At 46.2% G+C, this 18,887-nt stretch overlaps 1 protein-coding gene across 6 annotated transcripts in view; it reads left to right on the top strand.

Moving 5' to 3' along the window:
• PACSIN2 (protein kinase C and casein kinase substrate in neurons 2) overlaps nt 1-18,887 on the top strand; it is a 145,263-nt gene that overhangs the window by 77,657 nt on the left and 48,719 nt on the right. Inside the window, exon 3 of one of the 6 annotated variants that reach the window (XM_036760046.1) lies at nt 16,953-17,153. The exons of 4 other annotated variants lie outside the window; for them this stretch is intronic. The gene's annotated coding sequence lies outside the window, so the exon portion shown is untranslated. Of the gene's footprint in view, nt 1-16,952; nt 17,154-17,176; nt 17,213-18,887 lie in introns of those variants that run through there. One more of the 6 variants, XM_036760048.1, reaches the window with a different exon arrangement.

Genomic DNA, 18,887 nt, shown 5'->3' with positions numbered 1-18,887 from the left:
AGGGTGCCTGAAGCATCACCTAAAGCCAATGGAGAAAGCTCGGGGAAGGAAAGAAAAGCCTTTGCCAGGACAGTGAAGATGGTGCCTTGTGGTGGATGGGCCGATGCTCAGGGTGCCGACAGAGCTTAGACTTTGGTGGGAGAGAGTAGAGACCAGGAGAGGCAGACAAGATGGTTAGAGAGTTTTCCTGTGAAAACAGGCTCATTCTTCTCCAGTTTTCTCCCAACATGGCCCCCCCCCCCCCCCACTTTGTCCCCATGTCCCCTTTCTTGCTGGGCCAGTAGTATTTTTGGTTTCCCTTGGTAGATCTAAGGATTATTCCATGACTAAAATCCCTTTGGAGAGAGGCTCTAATCTATCATTGGAATTTCACAGAAGAGTTAGAAAATTAAATAGAATTCAGAAACAAACAGAATGCCAGTCCTGGAGTCAGAAAAATCTGATTTCAATTCTGGCCTCAGACACACGATAGCTGTGTGTCCTTGAGCAAGTCACTAGACTTTTGCCTCCGTTTTGTCATCTGTAAAATGGGGATAACAGCACTTACTGCCCATGGTTGTTGTGAGGATCAGATGACTTATTGGTAAAGCCCTCAGTAGGTGCTGTATAAATGTTAGGTATTATTAAGTCTGGACCTTAAAAAACCAGGAAGCATCTTTTAAAGCACCAGCTGTGTGCCAGGTACTGTGCCACGTGCTGGGGATACAGATATAAAGAATGAAACAGTTCCTGTCCACAAGTAGCTAACATCTTTACGTCTTTTGTTTTTACATTGCTTCCTGAATTCTTCTTTCTCCACCTTATAACAAAGAATTTGTTTTAAAAAGCAAAAAAAAGAAGAGAAAAAAATTCAGCAAAACAAATCAGAAAGACATTAAATGCAATGTACCTTGGGCACGTACCCTCTCCAAATGAATGCGGGGGGGATGTCTTCTCATGTCTCCTCTTTAGGGCTCAGATTGTTCTTTATCATTTTGCAGTAATTTGTATTGTTTTGTGGCTTTTTGTTTTGTTTCCCTCGTTGTTGTTGTCATGGTGTGTGGTGTTTTCCTGGCTCTGCATCAGTTCGGGTCGTCCTTTCCAGATTTCTCTGGATTCATCTCCCATATCATTTCCAACAGCACAGTCACATTCTGTGACGTTCATGGACCACGTCTCTTTTGGCCATTTCCCCATCAAGGGCCATCTCCTTTGTTTCTAGGACTTTGCTGCCACAGAAGCTGAATAACCTATATTTGAATAGGAAAGAAAACAAGTCTGTGTCTGAGTATTTGAAGAACAGAAATCATTTTAACTCCAGGGGAGTCTGGGAGGGAGGCAGGTGAGAGCAGTTGAGGGGATCAGGAAAGGCCTTGGCTAGGGGGTGGTTCTTGGAGGATTTTGTGAGCAGGGGTGAGAAAGAACAGGCCAGCCAGGGCCCTGGGGAGAAGATGGCGGGGCCTGTTTGACTGGATGGCACAGTGTGGGGGGAAGCCAGAAAACTGGTCAAGGCCAGATCATGGGACTGGAGGCTGAGCCAATGAGTCTCTTTTTGGTCACCTGCATTCTTTCCTCTCCAGGTTTGTAACTGTAGTAGGAGGGCAGAGTTTATAATTTCAAAGAGGATCATATATATGTCTGAAAGGTTCGGAATCACCGGATATAAGAAACTCTCAAAGTAGGAGGCAGAAGAATCAAAGCATATATTTAGGCTCCACAGTAACCAACCCATGAACCAGCATCCCCATTTTGATATATCAATCAAAAGCTTCCAGGCCTAGTAAGTCTACCTCACAAGAGTAACCAGGAGGCCACAGAGAAGCATGATGGTGTGCAGCAAAATCATATACATGCTTCCCCTCTATGGTAAAAAGATTACCCACTGGCCTCAAGTCCTTGTTCAGCACTCCTCAATCCACACGTAGGTCAGCTCTGCTACCGGCACCTCCTGCTTCAGCTTCGGCTGTGGCTGTAGCTGTAGCAGCCTCTGGCTCCAACGGAAGCTGTTTTTAACCATCCGGCTTCTGGGGGGGGATGTAAGGTACACCGGGGAAAGCACAGGTTCTTTCGATCTGCTTAAGCAAGGTGAAGGGGTTGACCGGGAAAGCACAGGTTCTTTCCATCAGCTTAAGCAAGAGAAGCAAGGTGAAGGGGCCAACAAGCTTACTTCAATCCAACATACAAACAGCATTCAGTTAGTTCAGGGGAAAAGCCAAACTATTCAAGGGCATTTGTTGACTAAATGCTAAGGAGCCCATTTTTGGTTACCAACACAGTGACTTTGGGGCTCTTCTTGACTCCTCCTTCTGCCTTCACCCCATTAGCCAGTCAGATGCCAAATGTGACTGTTTCTACATCCTCAACATCTCTCCCAGCCAATCTTTTTTTTTCTTCTGTTCAGGCCTCTTCCCTTCTTACCTAAATGAATGCAGTGACCTCCTAATTAATCAGTCTCCTTGTACCGTCTCTTCCCACTCTAGTCCTGCCTACCTTCTGCTACCAAAGTGATCTTCTTTAAGTGCAGATCTCACTGCAGCACTTCTACTCAATGAAATGCAGTGACTCCCTATTGTCTTGAGGGGATGATAGGGTCTACTGAAGGTTTTACAAGCATGGGGTGGGTGGACATCTTTGAAGGCAGAAGGGAAGTAGTCAGCTGATGGGGGAGGTTGAAGATGGTAGGGGAGTGTTTGAGGGTGCAATCTACTGGAGAAGGTGAGAGGGAATAGGGTCAAGGGCCCATGTAAAAGAATTGGCTAAGCGAGGTAAGAGGGAAATCATAGTGAAGGGCCTCAGTTTTCTCAGTAAAGTAAGAGGCAAGATTCTGCATTGAGGGAGGGTGGTGGCAGAGATGTGGGGGGCTGGAGGAGAAAAGAGAAACCCTCCAGTAGCTTCTGTGGGTACTGTGATAGGGATTCATTGGGGACAAGGTTGCCCTATTGCAGTGAGGGCTCCATTGAGGTTGGGTCACATGAATGTATGACATGCCCCAGTCAGCGGGATTGAGGGATAGGATAAGGCAGTGACGGCTTAAAGAGCAGAGGATGGCCAAGGCTGAATTTGTGGCCTATGTGGGTGAGATTGTAAAAGAGGAAAGTGAAGGCAGCACAGGGCTAATAATAGCCTGAGAAAATACTGAGGCACTGAAGGGGTGGGCTTGACAAAGGCGAAAAATGGGGTTGGGAGGGATGGGGCATGGGGACAAAAGGAGCCTCACTTAGGTTGTGGCCAGAGAGGGAAATGAAGGGTTGGATTAATGACATGGTACATGTGGGCAGTGGCGAGATCCAGCTCATGAGGAGAGCATTCCTGTGCTTGGCTGCAGTCAAGCAAAGGAGTCACCATGGAATTTGAGGCTCCTGTGGAATCGAGAGCTTAGGGCAGGAATGGGGAGTTGAGCATCAGGGTGGATGGTGAAGTCTCTTGGTATAAGGGAATTAGGGCCAGGGGCATATGTTCTGAACCTGAGAAAGAAGAGGCCCCAAGCTGGGGGTCAGCACAAAACAGCTATGACTCCCAATTGAGGCTGAGTGGACTGCCAGCAGAAGATTCTGCTGAGTGACGAGTGTGTTCATGGCATTGGTAGGAAGTTCTGATCCTCCCTTCTCCCATCTCTTCTCATTGACACAGTATTATAACATTGCACGGTGATAGTACCGCAGCACATCATCGGAATGGCCAATCAGAGACTAGTTCCATTAAATTGCCGCCTTTTCATCAGGAGAGATCCTCAAACCTCCTTCAGACTAGTCTGTTCTATATGGAATCAGAGGTGACCATTCAAAAAGAAGGTTCAGCACGCAGCTCATTCATTCAATTTATGGCTTACTTTAGACAGTCAAAAAAATCCTTTTTTGGTTTGTTTTGGTTTTTCCTACCACCACCTACATCTGCTGTTGGGAGGATGAGTGTGTTCTTTGGAGAAAATACGCTGCTACATGAACACACAGAACTTGCTTAAAATAATTGATAAAACAATCCCTTCTCCCTCTTCATGAATAAAATGTAACCATTAATTGGCTCGCCAGTTTTTATCTGTGTTGGGCTAGAAGTGATGACCAGCTTGTCCAGTGAAGCCATGTGGAGGTTTTGAGTAGGACAGATATCATTTCTCAAGTGTCAGTGAAATCATCCCCACCTCATCTTCATTCTGTATCACTCTTTAGAGTATTCTGATTCATTCTCCGGAAGGCCTCAGTTGCCCTCTCTGCCATACTAAAGCTGCCCTTCCCTTCACATGCCTTCTTGGGACTTGCGTTCACAACAAAATGAATGAAAAAGAACTTTTCGACCTTTTCACAATCACTAGAGCAGAGGCGTGAATTGGATAAATTCAGAGCCAGATTATGGAGGACAGTACTCAGTCACTAGCATTTTGCCTGGAATGCCCTCTCCTCTTTCTAGTGTCCTCTGCAAAGCCTTTCCTAATCACTCCAGTTGAAATTTATCCCTTTTATTCTTTAAAACAATTTTGTTTTAAGTTTAATTGGTAGCTTCTGTTCTTCTGTTAGTCATCTACAGATATACTCCCCCACCTTGTCAACCTTTGCTGTTGTTCAAGTGTTTCAGTAGTGTCTGACTCTTTGTGGCCCTTTTTGGGGTTTTCTTGGCAGAGACTCTGCAGTGGTTTGCCATTTCCTTCTCCAGCTCATTTTACAGATGAAGAACTGAGGCAAATGGGGTTAAATGACTTGGCCAGGGTCACACAGCTAGTCAGCATCTGAGGCTGGATTTGAACTCGGGAAGATGAGTCTTCCTGACTCCAGGCCTGGAGCTCGGTGTACTATGACACCACCTAGCCATCCAAAGTCAACCTTCCCTGGTAACCAAGGAAAATAGTTAAGCAAAACCAAGAGTGTGGCAAGATGATAAACGCTTAGTCCTGGTGATTTCTTCCTCTCTGCTCTGGAGTCAGTTGGTCTTGATCATTGCCCAGCATTAGGGTTCATTGCAGTTTTCTTTGTGTTGGAATTTTGGGTGTCATGTACGGGGTGTCCCAGTGGTCTTAGTGCAGTGTCCTTAGCTGTGAGCTGGTCAGAGCTTGAATAGCTTCCCCACTGCAGACTCAGACTTTGGGGCCACCAGGTGCCTTCTTTTTCTGGTTCTCTTCACTCCGCTTTGCCTTCCCATGCCCCTCTGAGTTCTTTATGATCACCCTTTTTTAGGGCAGTAATGTTCCATCTCATTCATGTACTGTTTCCAAATTTTTGCTACCACAAGATGTGTTGTCATGAGGGAGCCAGTAGGTATGGGAGCTCTCCTAATATCTTGACCCTCTTAGGACACGGCTTTGGTATTTCTGAGTCAAAGGGTATGAATAGTTGAGGAGCATCTTTTGGAGGTGTAATTTGGAATTGTTTTCTAGAATGATTCACATTTTCATCACTGTATTAGTGCTCCTGTCTTCCTGTTGACCCTCCAACTATGATGGTCTCTCACCATCTTTGCTAATTCACTGAGTATAAGGTGAACTCTCAATGCTTAATTTGCATTTCTTTTAATTATTTATAATAATCACTAATGTCATTATTGATGGGTTATAGTTCTTTCGGGGAGAAAGAAGAACTGCTCATGTCCTTGGATCATCCATCTATTGCGAAATGCCTCTTGGTCTCAGGTGTTGCTTTCTGCTATATCTTGGGTATCAGACCTTGATCAGAAATACTGTATGTAAAGTACTTTATGTCTCCCAGGTGACAGTTTTCCTTATCCTGGCTGCATTGATTTTGTTCGTACAAAAGCTTTTTCACTTTTACTTGGTGGAAATCATCTATTTTCTTTCCCTGCGATGACCTGGGAGGGTCTTTTCCACCTGGCAGCCTGGAGCACTTGTGTCATTATTCTTTGGAACATTTTAGGTTGTAATCTCTTGGGGGCCTGCGACTGGTCTTAGATTGGTATAACAAAGGGGCTTGTACACACAGGGTAAGTGTTCTAGGGGAGTGAGTGGATCCCCTCTTCTAGACAGGAGAGCCCATCTGGCTCTTTGTGCAGCTCCATCCAGAAGAACTACAGCCAGGGTTCAGTTTTGGTAAATGATAGAGCTTTTTGGAAATCATTCCTTTGTGGCTCGAAAGCTGTTTGGGGTTTCTTAAGAGAGTTTATTCTGTGTTGTCTTGTTCTGCTGGCGCTGGGACACACAGGACAGATTTTCTTGTTCTCTCCCACTCGTGTCTCTCCAGTCCACCCACCTCCCTTTCCATGCCAGAATTGCTTTTCTCTCTAAAGGCAACACATCATGGCATTAATTCAGGTGTGGCCAGCACACCTCCTCAGCATGAATTACTGAAACATTATTCAGCCTCCTCTTAACCTTCCTCTAATTTCAAGGGATAGATTAGGCCCCAATTCAAAATATTTGTAAAATTGTCAATTTAATTTGCTTTAAAAATGAATTAAAGTCCATTTTTACTTTGGTGTCTCACTAGGATTACACTTATGTTATATCTGTAGTATCTTCCTCAATAGTATCTAGAATATTCTTTTATGTCATAGTTGGACTTTCACTTTTTCTTTTTTTTTTTGGAGGGGGGAAGGCAGGGCAATCAGGGTTAAATGACTTGCCCAAGGTCACACAGCTAGTAAGTGTGTCAAGTGTCTGAGGTCACATTCGAACTCAGGTCCCCCCGACTCCAGGGCTGGTGCTGTACTTACTACGCTACCAACTGCCCCTTTCACTTTTTCTAACCTACAAATTCCTGACCTGAGGACACTCCCACCTTTCATCCTCTTTTCTCCTACCCCAGAGCAGTGAAACTCTGTGGAGGAAGTCACCAAACCCTGCTCACATCTGTGCACATTAGATGTTTTAGCCAAGGTGAACTATTGGCCACTTGCTGAGTTCAATACTCCCTATACTTCTTAACCCCCTCCCCTTTGTCATCCTCCTCCTCACTCCCTTTTGTCTCTCCTCTACCCCACCCCCCCCCATTCATCCCTCTTGACTTGAGACCTCTTCTTCCCTCTCTCTGCCAATCTGAATCTTTCTCTTCCTTCAGGACTCCTGTCACATACCACCTCCTCAGGGAAGGTTAGAGTCCAGCTTTCCAACTAACACTTGGCAGATTCTCTTGCTCTTGGAATCCTTCATTGCAGTTCCCTACACCACTGACTCCACAATCCCAGCTCACAGTTCTCTTAGTGAATGGAGGTATTGTTTTGGGTTCCTTGGAAGGCAGCTTGGGGCTCTCTAGCATCTCCTATTTTGGAGATGGTGAATTTTGAGACGTCTTTGGGGCAACCAGTTTGAGACATATCCTAGGCAGTTAGTTGATGATGCAGGGGGGTGGGGGTGTCAGGAGATAGATTAGGGCTGAATAAATAGTTCTAGGAGTCATCTCCACGGAAGTGATAATCGTACCGATACCAACTGTTGAAATCACCAAGAGAGTGGAGAGGGAGAGGGGAGGCCCAGGATAAACCCTTAGAGTACATCTATAGTTAGTGGGTTTGGCCTGGAGAAAGATGCAGCCACAGAGACTGAGGAGAAGCCATCAAATAAGTAGGAGGTGAGTCAGGGTCATGACCACCTACAGAGGAAATAGTGTTTAGGAGAAGAGGCTCTGCAGCAGCAACAAAGCAGGTGCAGCAGGGTCAAGAACCTGAGAAATGAGAGAAGGCCCTTGGAGTTGGCTATCCAAGAGGAGTGCTGTGACTTTGGATAGAGGAGTTTCAGTTTGATGCTCAGGTTGGAAGTCAGATTGTGGAGGGTTTAGAAGCGAGTGAGAGAAGAGGGATGAGGCGCTTGGTGTAGGGAGTTTAACCGTGATGGTCATAGCAAGTGAGGGGGTTTTCAGGATAAAGAAGAAATGGCTGTAAGTAATAGAGAGGAAGAGATTGTGAGATACCGGGCATGATAGGGGGAGCAGTCTGCTAGAGAAGACAGGACGCAGTGGAATCGAAGGTGCATGGAGAGGGGAGGGTCACCTCTGATAGTGGAGAAAACATCTGAGTGATGTGAGACCAGAGTGGGAGAAGAGGGGAACCTCAGTGAGGTATGCAGCAGGGGCTTCTTCTGGGAAGGGCTGCCATTGGAGCTTTCAGACATAGGAAAGCTGGGAACAGCTGATATAGGTGGGATGGGGAATTGATAAAAGGATTGCCTTCTGTGGTGAGGGCCCACAACAATCAGGAGATCGGTGCCTTGGCTGAGAGGGTGGAGAGGTGTTTGAGTTCAGCTGGTTCACTGAGCAGTCAAGTCCGGGAGAAGGCATAGCCAGGGCAGGGGAGTTTCCTGGGAAAGAACTGGAGGCTGGAGGGATTAGAGGTTGGAGCTGATGACAATGGAAGTGTATGGAAGACAAGCTCTCAGCTTTGTTGGATGCCCTCCTCCTCACCATTCCTGGTAGTAGTTTCCATAATTGGACATTGTCTTGTAGCTTCGTTGGTGTTGAGGTCCCTTGGTTTGGAGAGTCACTCAATTTACTTCTGTTTACTCTGAAAATATTTAACTCTGTAATTCATGTTTGAAATTTGATGAAGTTTTTATAGTTGCTTAAATCTCCTGTCTTTTTTAAGTTCATACAGTTTTTATTGTCTCACAAGTTTCTTTTCTTTTTTAAAACCTCATTGTGTATGGAGAACTTTCAAGGTTCATTTGTTTAAAAACGTAAATTCACTTCTTGCTTTAACTTTCTTGTTTGTCATCTCTTTCCACCTTGTTATAATTACATAGAAAACATTTGCATCTTCAGATATCCTACAAGGAGCTTTCTGAGTAACAGAAGGTGATGGCTGATGCCGTAGGCCCCCTCACATTACCTTGCACTTCATATTGTGCTGGGCTGGCATAGGTTAGCAGGGTTCAGAGAAGCTCACCTTGGGGTTAAGCACAGTGCCTCGGCCTGGGAGTATGGAGCAGGGCATACGGGCGGTCCGAGGCAGAGCTCTGGACACGGGGGCTCTGCTTCCCGAATCACTGGATGTTGTGCTCTGCTGTGGGCTCTGTCCCACCCCAGCTCTGTCCTGTCTGCCCATCTCTTGGTTCATTTTGTCCTGTAGAGTTAGCTGCTCACCTCTCTAGGCCTAAAGCAGTTGTCCATGAAGGGCCAGGCCGAGGCGACCATTAAAAGACAGGACCAGACTACATCCCAATTGTATTAGCTTTGTGCTATCTGTGCATTTTAACATGTGGGTTAAAGCTATTATATATTTAACTGGAAAAGCTTGTTCACCTCCCTCTCCAAAAATGAGCAGTAGAATGAGTGCTCCTGGAAAGTAATGTTGATTATTGGTGGTGGTGGAATGTTTGTTAGGCAGTGAAAATGTGCGAAACAGAACAGCTCATTTTTTAAAAAGAAAGGTCAGATACCTTTTTATAAACATGGTCTCTTAGGGCCTGTGATTGAAAAGCTCCACATTTTGTATTCTTGGTTTGTAACTTCAGTCTCACAGGCTGTGTGACCAAGCCCCATCAGGGCCCATGTTCGAGGTTATTGAGTACGTCATTCTCAATTTTACATAGAAAACCCTGAGGCCCAGAGAATTCAAGGGATTTGGCAGGGCCACACTGCTTGCTAGTGACAGAGTCCAGATTTGAACCCAGACCTTTACCCTCCTGATCTAGGACTCTTGGAGAATGTTCCCAAAGAAGTGATTTGTAGGCCTCTCAAAAAGAGGTCTCCACAACAGTGCAGAAAGTGGAGCGCTTACCCTGGCCCTTTCCTGTCATCTGAAATTGTTCACATCATGCCAAAATTGGTTAATAATACATAATGGTTGGAAATTCCCCTACCCTTGAATATGGGTTCACATTTTCAAGAAAGTTTCCACAGCAACCACTAGTCCTGTGGGCCTGGGAATGGTCACTGTGATTTGTGTTAGAACAGCACCCCTGAATTCAGGTGAGCTCCAGCAGAGTTGAGGGGCAGTTGCTGTGATGTGTGAGAAAGTGGTGGAACAGCCTTGGGGGTCAGCCCAGGGTGCACTGTCTGTGATATGGCCTTGTGGGAGACCTCTCATGATGCCAGGGGCTTTAGGTGCTGTGACAGATTTCATGACAGATTTCATTTCCTCCTGTGAACTTTTCAGAAAGCTTTTTTTATCTTTTGTTTTTCTGAATTTGAGAAACACCAATTAACACGAATCTTTCTGCAAACAGAAGAGAGAAAGAGGATTGTGTAGCAAACTGCCCATCTCTGTTATGAACGGAAGACCTCGCACTTCTAAGATTCTCATGTGTTTTTTAAAAGCATGTAATAAATACAACATGTTCGTTGCAAATCTGCTCTGCCTTGTCTGCCTCCTCCTGACCTGCCTTCCATTCTCTGCTCCGATGTCTTTGATGCTTCTGTGACCCTCTTCTTTTTGTGGGGGTGAGGGGGTATCGCTACCACTTTCTCCTCCTATTTAAAAAGAAAAACCTTCCCACGTAAGAGAGAAGGGAAGTCAAGGAAAAGCCATCAGCCTCTGGCCATGCTGCAGACGTGGCCCACCTCCCCCCATTTGACCTCTCAGGGTCAGAGACACATTGAATCATGGGAGTTTTCACACCTTTCAGAGTTGCTGAAGTCTTGGCCATTCTCACTTCACCCTGCAGGAGTGTATCTGAGGCTCTTGTCTCTATCCCTTTCATTGTTTCTTACCCTTCACCAGGATTCCATTTTATTCACATATTTGTTCAGCCTTTCCCTAGTTGATGGTCTCCCCCCCCACTTATTTTCCAGTTCTTTACTGTAACATAAAGTACCATCTTCACTATTTTTGTACAAATGAGGCCTTTGTTGTTGTCTTTGATATCTTTGGAATATAGGCCTAGCTGTGATGGTGACTGGCTGTTTAGAGTGTCTGATTCCAGTTTGCTTTTCAGAGTGGCAGCTCCACCAATGATGCATTAGTGTGTTTGTCCTCCCACTTACCCTCAACCTCCTTTTTTGTTACCTCTGTCTTTTGGATATAAGATGGAACCTCAGAGTTGTTCTAATTTGCCACTATTAGTGTTGGGAGCATTTTTTTATATGACTTTCTCAGAGAGGAAGATAAATGGGTGCAGTGAATAGAAAGAGTACTGACTTTGGCATCAAGAGAGCAGGATTTTCATCTTGGCTAAGCCATTCTGGGTCCCCCTTTCCATCAGTGCAGAGGGAGGGGTTGGACCAGATGTTTTCTGAATCTTGTTAGTCCTTCTATGTGGTCCTGTTTCATTTGGCACCAAGGCTGGATTGAAAGGACCTTACTTAGAGCTCCAGACTTTCTTTTTCCTTAGTCCTTGGCAGCCCTAATCATACAGCAAGGTCACGTCAGGGCTCATTGGTCTGAGGAATGCCTGCTTTGTTCCATGCCCTCCCATTGGTTCCCATCTGGGAGATAAGAGCAATCACATGCTTATCTGTATCTTTGCACCATAAACTGCTCTGTGCCCCAAGATCTTTGCTCGTCATTTAGGAAACTTGTTTCCAGGTAAAGGTCACTGCTTCCCTCACATTTTTACTGTTCATTATCTAGGTTGTCATTCTCTAGGCCATTTATTCCCCCGGATCTTGGAGGGTTCAGAGAATGCCTACAGTGATCAGTCTGTCTCTGTAACCCCTTGATGTCTGAGTCTTCCTGTCCCACTCTGAGCAAAGCTGCCAACGACACCCTTATTATCAGCTTTTCTCTGGGTGTATGTGGGGCTTTAAACTGTGCTAACCTCCTCTTCTTTGGATTATTCTTGCTTTCTCTAGTTTCTGATTCTCCTTTGCTGTTGTTGGTTCTGCCTCCTCTTCCTCTTCTCCTTAAGGTTGGGCATCCTTTGGCTTGAGTTCCATTCTGTTCTCTGGGCCTTCACCCTTGGGCACGAGGCTCTAGTCATCACCCCTGTAAGAATCTTCAGCCCTGCTCCAATCCCACATTTCCTTCCAGCTGCCTTATTTCTGCAGGCTTCCACCCAGGGAGGAGACCGTGGGGTTGGTTTTTACTGTCTTTCATCTGCTCCATTGGTCACCCCGTTCGAGATCTCTCACTTCCACGTATCCCCCCCCTCCCCTTCTCTCTTTGAGCAGGGCTGCCCTTCCCACTTAGGCCTCATTAACTCTTCTCTCAGCTAGCACTGTTATTTCCTAATTGTTCTTCGTGTTTTCATTCTCTTATCCCTCCAACCTGCTGCCAGTGCAGGTCTCAGCAGGCCATTCATGTTAAAGAACAAATCTCCCAATTTCCTCCATTTCCTCTGTGACAAAGAGCGGGTCTCCTGATATTCTGGCATATCTGGGTGTCCCCGGTCTGATTGTTTTAGTCTCCACTTTCCAAGTCTATTCACCACTGCCTCTGTTCATGAAGTAGTTCTGGCCAGGCTGTGCTGCCAGCCCTCCCCTAGGTTTGGCCTGCCCTTCCCACCTCTGTGCTCTTGGAGACAGCCTTTGGGGCAAGAATGGGCTTCCCCTGCATCTCTGCCTGGCCTTCAAGGCCCAGCTCAGTCACCATGTACTTATATGAAGCCTCCCCTCATCACTGCACCCCAAAGCTTGGTGCTTGTCTCACATTTTGCCAGAACATTTGGAGTTCTCCCTTGCCCACATCAGATTATATCTTGTATCCTGTTCTTTGCCGAAGTCTTACCCCCCTTGTTAGATTGTGAGCTCCTTGGAGTCAAGGTCTATATTGTTTTTCAGTCTTTATGTATTCCTAGTCCCCACTGCCTAGGATGGGACCTATGAGTAATAAAATTTGATCCAATGAATATTGACCAACTTGTCCTGACCACCAGATCCGGCTTGTTTAGAGGCCTGTGAGGAGAACGTCTCAGAGGGCATTACCAATCGTCATTCAGCCCTTCCTGTCAGAAATTGTCTTGTTTTTAAAGGGAAAATCCACTGTCTTTACATGATGCAAGTGATCCCTGATTTTCCTTCTCCTCTGGTTTCCCTTAGGATCCTGAGGTCCTTGCATGTACCAGCCGCCTCACAGTCCGGTGAATGAATGAATGAGGGTATAGGAGGCTTAGTATGAAAGGCTGATAATGTCACAATTACCACTCCTTTCTTGGTTTCAAGCATTGATGAAGACCAGGCTCCGACCAGTGAGAGGCAGGGAAGGCACCTGCCTAGAGGACAGTAACGGATGCTTATTGAATGGGACTTTGGATGGGGTGGGGATTCTTTAATTCAGGAAATCAGTGCAAGGATTGGGTCTTGAGTTGGTGATGGCAGATTGTGTCTGCTCAGAGTGGAGGGAGGTTCAAAGTCTTTGGTTAGACAATTGCACAGGAAAAGCAGGAAGTTTTTCAAACTCTGCCTGGGCCATACAGATGGCCATTGTATTTACCTGGGAAAGCAGTCTGATCAGGAAAGTGATTGCCTTCCTGACTGTACTTGGCCTGTGCTGACCTGACACCTTCCCCGCAGGCAGGAAACATGACTGCACAGTGGTTGTGTGGTGTTAGGGACTGCATTTCTAGCCTCTTGGATTGAGGCAGCTGGGAGAGGCAGGGGCTTGGAATGGGAGGAATCAGGATCAGGTGCTGGTTCTTTTAATTTTTCTGACCACTCTATGTTCAGGGCTGCCATGTCTAGTGACTAGTGGAGTCGATGAGGAGTCAGGAGAACTGGGTACTAGTCTTCGCTCTACCATTAAATCACCATGTGACCTTGGACCAGTTATTTGTCCTTGTTTATAACTTGAGGGGATTGGACTAGATAATCTCAAAGGCCCCTTTTGGCTCCAACATCATATCCTGTTATGTGGATATTTATCCCTCGTATCCCACAAGTTCAAGTGTGCTAGGGTGTAGTGGTTAGCCATTGTACTGTACTGAGTTATTGAACCAAGACATACCTGCCTTCAGAGAATTGATCTAATGGCACATGGTGGAAAGGAACAATTCCTTCGTGTTTTCTGTGGTAATCACCTTGGGCCCTGAGCCCATGCACCAAGTGTATTGGCTTGTATAGATGGATTAAGCTGGGGATTGCCTTTCCTTCCAGTCCCTTCCAACAACAAGCTCTTTATCACTCACTTAACTGTCTCCAGCTCCACCCTGAACATAACTACATGAAGGATGGCCTGACCTAAAGGTGTCATCTTCAGGACTGTTATTGAGATAAATCTGTCCCACGTCAAACATGGAGAGAACCGCACAATTGGGAGGGGCCTCAGACACCATCCAGACGACCTGTGAATGGTTACCCAGCCTCTATTTGAAGACCGTTAGTGACAGGTGGCTTCTCCCTCCCGGCAGCCTTGTCTACTGTGGCTATGCCCTGGGAACAGGTTTCCCTTTATTCCTAAGGAAACGAGGGCTGTACCTCCCAACAGAGACGTAGGCGATTGACCGGCCTGTAGGTGGAGAGGTATTTGGGGGCATGACCAAAAGAGCATTGGCCTTGCTTGAAAAAAAATAAATAAAAATCCTCTCCAGGAAAAGGTTTTCCTTTCTCAAGGTCTAATTCATTCTGCGTTATTGTGGCTGCAGTGAGTTGCTTGGGCTTCTGCCCTCTGGGGCCAAGTGGAGGAACAAAGCTCCTGCCTCTTGTTCACGGTGGGGGGAGCCAGGCCAAGAATAGCAGGTTCGTCTGGACACCGTTTTGTGAAGGTGACTGAAGATCGAGGTGGCTTTGGGGATTACCATGTCACTGTTGAGCACTCAGAGCAAGCTCATGGCCAACTAAAACCCCCACATGGCAGCAGGACCTTCCTGGGTGGCCCCCCACTTTGTGTTCATTCAGAGTTCATTGTCTCCATTGCTAGCTGCTAGGATTTCTTTGGCCCCTGACTGTGTTGTCCTTTGTTTTCACTATGGTGATTTCTGGCTTTGAGCTAGATCTCTCTATTTCTGTATCTCTCTACCTGTCATCTCCCTAGCCATCTATCTACCTACCCATCTGTCTATATCTTACTTTAAAAATCTTCAGAGTACTTTACATCCCTCATGGCTGTGTGACATTTGAAAATTCAACAGACATGCCACTTGTGGTTTCAAGGTCATTGATAAAAATGTCAAGCAACATAGAACTGAGGACCAGTTGTTGGATACATCTCCTAGAGACGTTGCCACATTGACGTTGGTCTATTAATCACTCCTTTTTGGTGCTGGCTGAATGACAGCTGACTTTTCTTCCCTCCAAGTCTGCTGCCTTTGCCAGTGATCCAGTAGCTGCCCAGCTGTTACCTCCCTCATTCCAGTGTGCCATGTGTGTGTGTATGTGTGTGGCTAGACTAATGCTGTGTGCGTGTGGCCAAGCTCATCCTCAGAAACACAGCTTTAGTCCTGGCAGTTATTGATGAAACATTTTTTTCACTTCTTCCTCCTTGCTTATAGTGTAAAGCCCTGAATGCCATTCCAGGCCCAGTTCTGGCTCGTTGCTCCTCTCTCATTTGCCATTTCAGCTTGGTTGGATGAACTCTTTGCATGGTACTTTACTCCCTCCATGTCTTTGCTTAAATGATCCTTTCTGCCAGGCCATCCTTCCAATGTCTCCTCTGCCAAGGCCTCACTAAGAACGTAGCATGTTCTTGAAGTCTCCCTTACCTTTCCTCACCATGAGAGAACATGATTTCCTCCTCTTCCTCTGGGTTCTCATGGCACTTTGTGCCTCTCTTGTGATGCAGAGGACTTGGCCTCAGCCCTCAGAGGAATCTGGCTTTTGAATCTGACTCGGACCCTGAGTCTTTCTTGTAGCCTCAGCTGTATGTTCTGGATGGAGTCCAATGCTTTGGTGGTATTCTCTTACCATCTATTCAGTGTCTCCTTATTCCAGGCCCCACGCGAGGTCCTGGGGATTGAAGATGTACAAATGGCAGATGCTGCCATCAAGTAGTGGGAAGTGTGACACACACAGAGAAGTGTGATGGAAAGTAGAATGGACCAGTGGGGGATGGGGAGAAGGGAAGAAGTCATCTTCCACTGGGAGGATGATCCGGGAAGCCTTCATGAAAGAAATGGCACCTGATCTGGGGCTAGAAAGAGGTACAGAGATACAACAAGCACAAATTTGGAAGACAAAAAAAGTATCTCTGGCAAGGGACGCTGTCTTCTGCAAGTACATGGGGGTGGGAGAGGGCAGGCCAGGTCCAGAGAACAGTCATCTCAGTAATCTGGCCAAATGCAGGGGACATGGATGAGAGTCGGGGGAAGTTTGGGGCTGGAAATAGGTTGGGAAATAGCTGGGCTGGGAAAGGCCTGAAATGTGGATCAAGGGAATGGAGAGCCTCTGCCATTCTGGGAGCAGATTTGTGGCATAGTAGGACCTGTAGATGTCATAAATGTTTAACAATAACTGAGTTATTCTGAAAGTTCATAAAATCAGGTCTGGGTGAAACCATCATTAAGAGTATTTATGCTTCTTGTATTAAGGAAAAGAACTTTCTTGCTGTTAACTTGTGTCATTCAACTTTTATGACTAATCTGAGAGAGACGCTGATCCACATCTTTTGGAATGGAGGACGTTGGTTCTTGGAGAAGAACTTTTACATAAGTCTCAGGTTTTTGAGATTGAGTCCATGACCCCCCAAAAGACCCTTCAGTGTGATGCCCCTTCAGTAGGCAGCAGGAGCCTGGCATTCACTGCCTGGCCCCAGGTATCTGTGTGGGACAGTCGGCTAAGGTGCCTTATCCCCATGGAAAGCTTTCTGAATCCCAGTTTTTAGAGATGTCTATCTCCATCAGAAAACTTGACATGCTTGTTCATTTTCTATCCCAAATAAGTATTGTAAAATTAACCAGAGAAATGTTGAATATGCTTTGAAATCTTCAGAAGAAAAACATATTCAACTGCCAGTTATACAAAGTGATGGGAGAAAACTGTCATTTGTAACGCTTCATTACAATAATTAGGTTATTTTAAGCTGAAGAGTAATAGTATGGACCCTCTGACCCCACCCCTCCCCCATCAAGCAGACCAGGCTGCTCTAGCTGGCTTTGATGAACTTCTGGCTAATATTCCACATACTTCTCTTCTCCTCTTTCCTTTTCCCCTGTGACCCTTCCCCTCTCCCTATGACCCTTCCCCTCCCCCCCCCCCCCCCCCCCCGTAACCCTTCCCCTTCTCCTGCTGCAGGCCCTCATCATCTCAAGCCTGGACTGTTGTGGCAGCCTCCTGGTGGCTCCACCTGCCTCAAGGCCCCATCCTTCTTCAGCTTGGCAGCCCCTGCTTCCAGAGCTCCCCATGTGGTCGGGTCACCAGACCCACAAAGCCTTTTCCCAGACCTCATGGCTTTGATGGGCTGTTTCAACAATCCGGCTAGCAGCTGTTGTGGGGGTAAAAGACCAACAAAAGCCCAACAACAAGAATGCTGCCAGCATGCTGCAAAAGCACAGGTTCTTTTGATCTGCTTTAGTAAGGAAAGCAGGCGTTGACAAGCTTACTTTAATTCAGCATACAAATATCACTCATTTAGTTCAGGGGAAAAAGCCAGCACCCTGAACTTCAGAACAAATACAAATTACAAACATCAACAGACAGACCTTGTCTGATTCAAATCCCAATACATAGTTACCAGAGTTTAACAAAGTCCCAGCATCCGGGTTTACAAGCTGGAGGGCTCTTAGCTACAGCTGCCCGGAGTCTCTGCGAACCACCAAAAGTGAGAGCCCTGCACAAATGGCTCTGTCTTCTCTTCTTAAAGCATTTCAGACGTCATCTGAATGATCAGAACTTAGGTTCCAATGATTGGCTCTTGAGTTAGCACCTCCCCTTAGTATTCCGGGAGCTTCACACCCACATAGGTTTAGCACCTAATAGGAGTTTGGGCCTGGGGCTTAGCACCTAGTAAGACTCAATGAAATACACTGAATTACTCAAAGGAAACAAAAGCCAAACTCTTCAAGGGCACTTGGTTGAACTAAGTGCTAAGAGCCCATTTTGCTTACCATGGGCTTCATCTACATGTACTTTATGGAGAAAAAACATTTCCTTCACTTATTTCTATTTAAAAACTCTTCTGTGGGTTTTCAATGGAAGCATTTTCTATCTCTGGGTCCTTTGGCCAGTCATTTCATTTAGGGCCTCAGTTGCTTCATCAGTAAACTGAGTAGTTGGATTAAATGCCCTCCAAGGTTTCTTCCAGCTCAAATCTGTGTTCCTGTGAGCAGGGCAGAAGGCAACGGGCCTGTCACCCTATGAAAGCTGGGTAGTCGGTGTCTTGGATGGCCGTTGTGTCACACTGCTGCCTCATTGAGCTTACTGCCCCCTAAATCTCTTGTTGACTGTCTCCTGTCTTGTACTTGAAATTGATTTTTTGGACCCAAGTGTAAGACTTTACATTTGTCCCTAGTGAATTTCATCTTATTGCATATGTTGAAATTGTATTTTGTTTTGGCCCTCGAGTGGCCCTCTGGCTCCCCTACCAGTTAGTGTAGTAAGTAAGTATGTATGAGCAGCCAGTACCAGTGATAGAAAGTAAGTGTGTAAAGGGGAACATAGATGTCACCTGCAAACTGCTTCCTAAATTAACTGGGATCACATATGGAGACTGTGTGATCCAGTGACACACAGCTAAGCCCCAGTGGAATGACCTCCTCAGTCTGTGTGAGTTGTTGATTAGCTCCAGACATGCCCTTATGGAAATTAAGGAGATGGCACTGATAGCTTTGAGATCACACTGGCACGATGTTAACGAACTAAACCTAAGGTAAATAAAAATCTCTCCCCCACTACTAGAACCCTATAAAAATGGGACCCTAAAACCCTGCCCCTTGAGCACTCAGGGTTCCAGGTCCTTGCTGCTCAGGTGCTCCCAACTCTGATTACCTCAATGACTCTCAGTCCCTCTCCCTCCCCCACCACACACACACATACACACACACACACACACACACACACACACACACGCACGCACGCACGCACGCACGCACTCTCTATCACCCCCAGGACGGCACTGTCTGCCTCTGGACTCTGTGCTTTATTAAAGAATGATTAATGCATCACTTCCCCACTTGCTGCCAGGGAGTAGATCTAAAGAACCAGGTACGTTTGCCTTAACCCAACAGGAAC

The sequence above is a fragment of the Trichosurus vulpecula genome, chromosome 5 (genome assembly GCF_011100635.1).
Source record: "Trichosurus vulpecula isolate mTriVul1 chromosome 5, mTriVul1.pri, whole genome shotgun sequence".
Taxonomy (NCBI): Eukaryota; Metazoa; Chordata; class Mammalia; order Diprotodontia; family Phalangeridae; genus Trichosurus; species Trichosurus vulpecula.
Note: the sequence above shows the minus strand (reverse complement) of the source record. Positions and strands in the feature narration are given on the sequence as shown.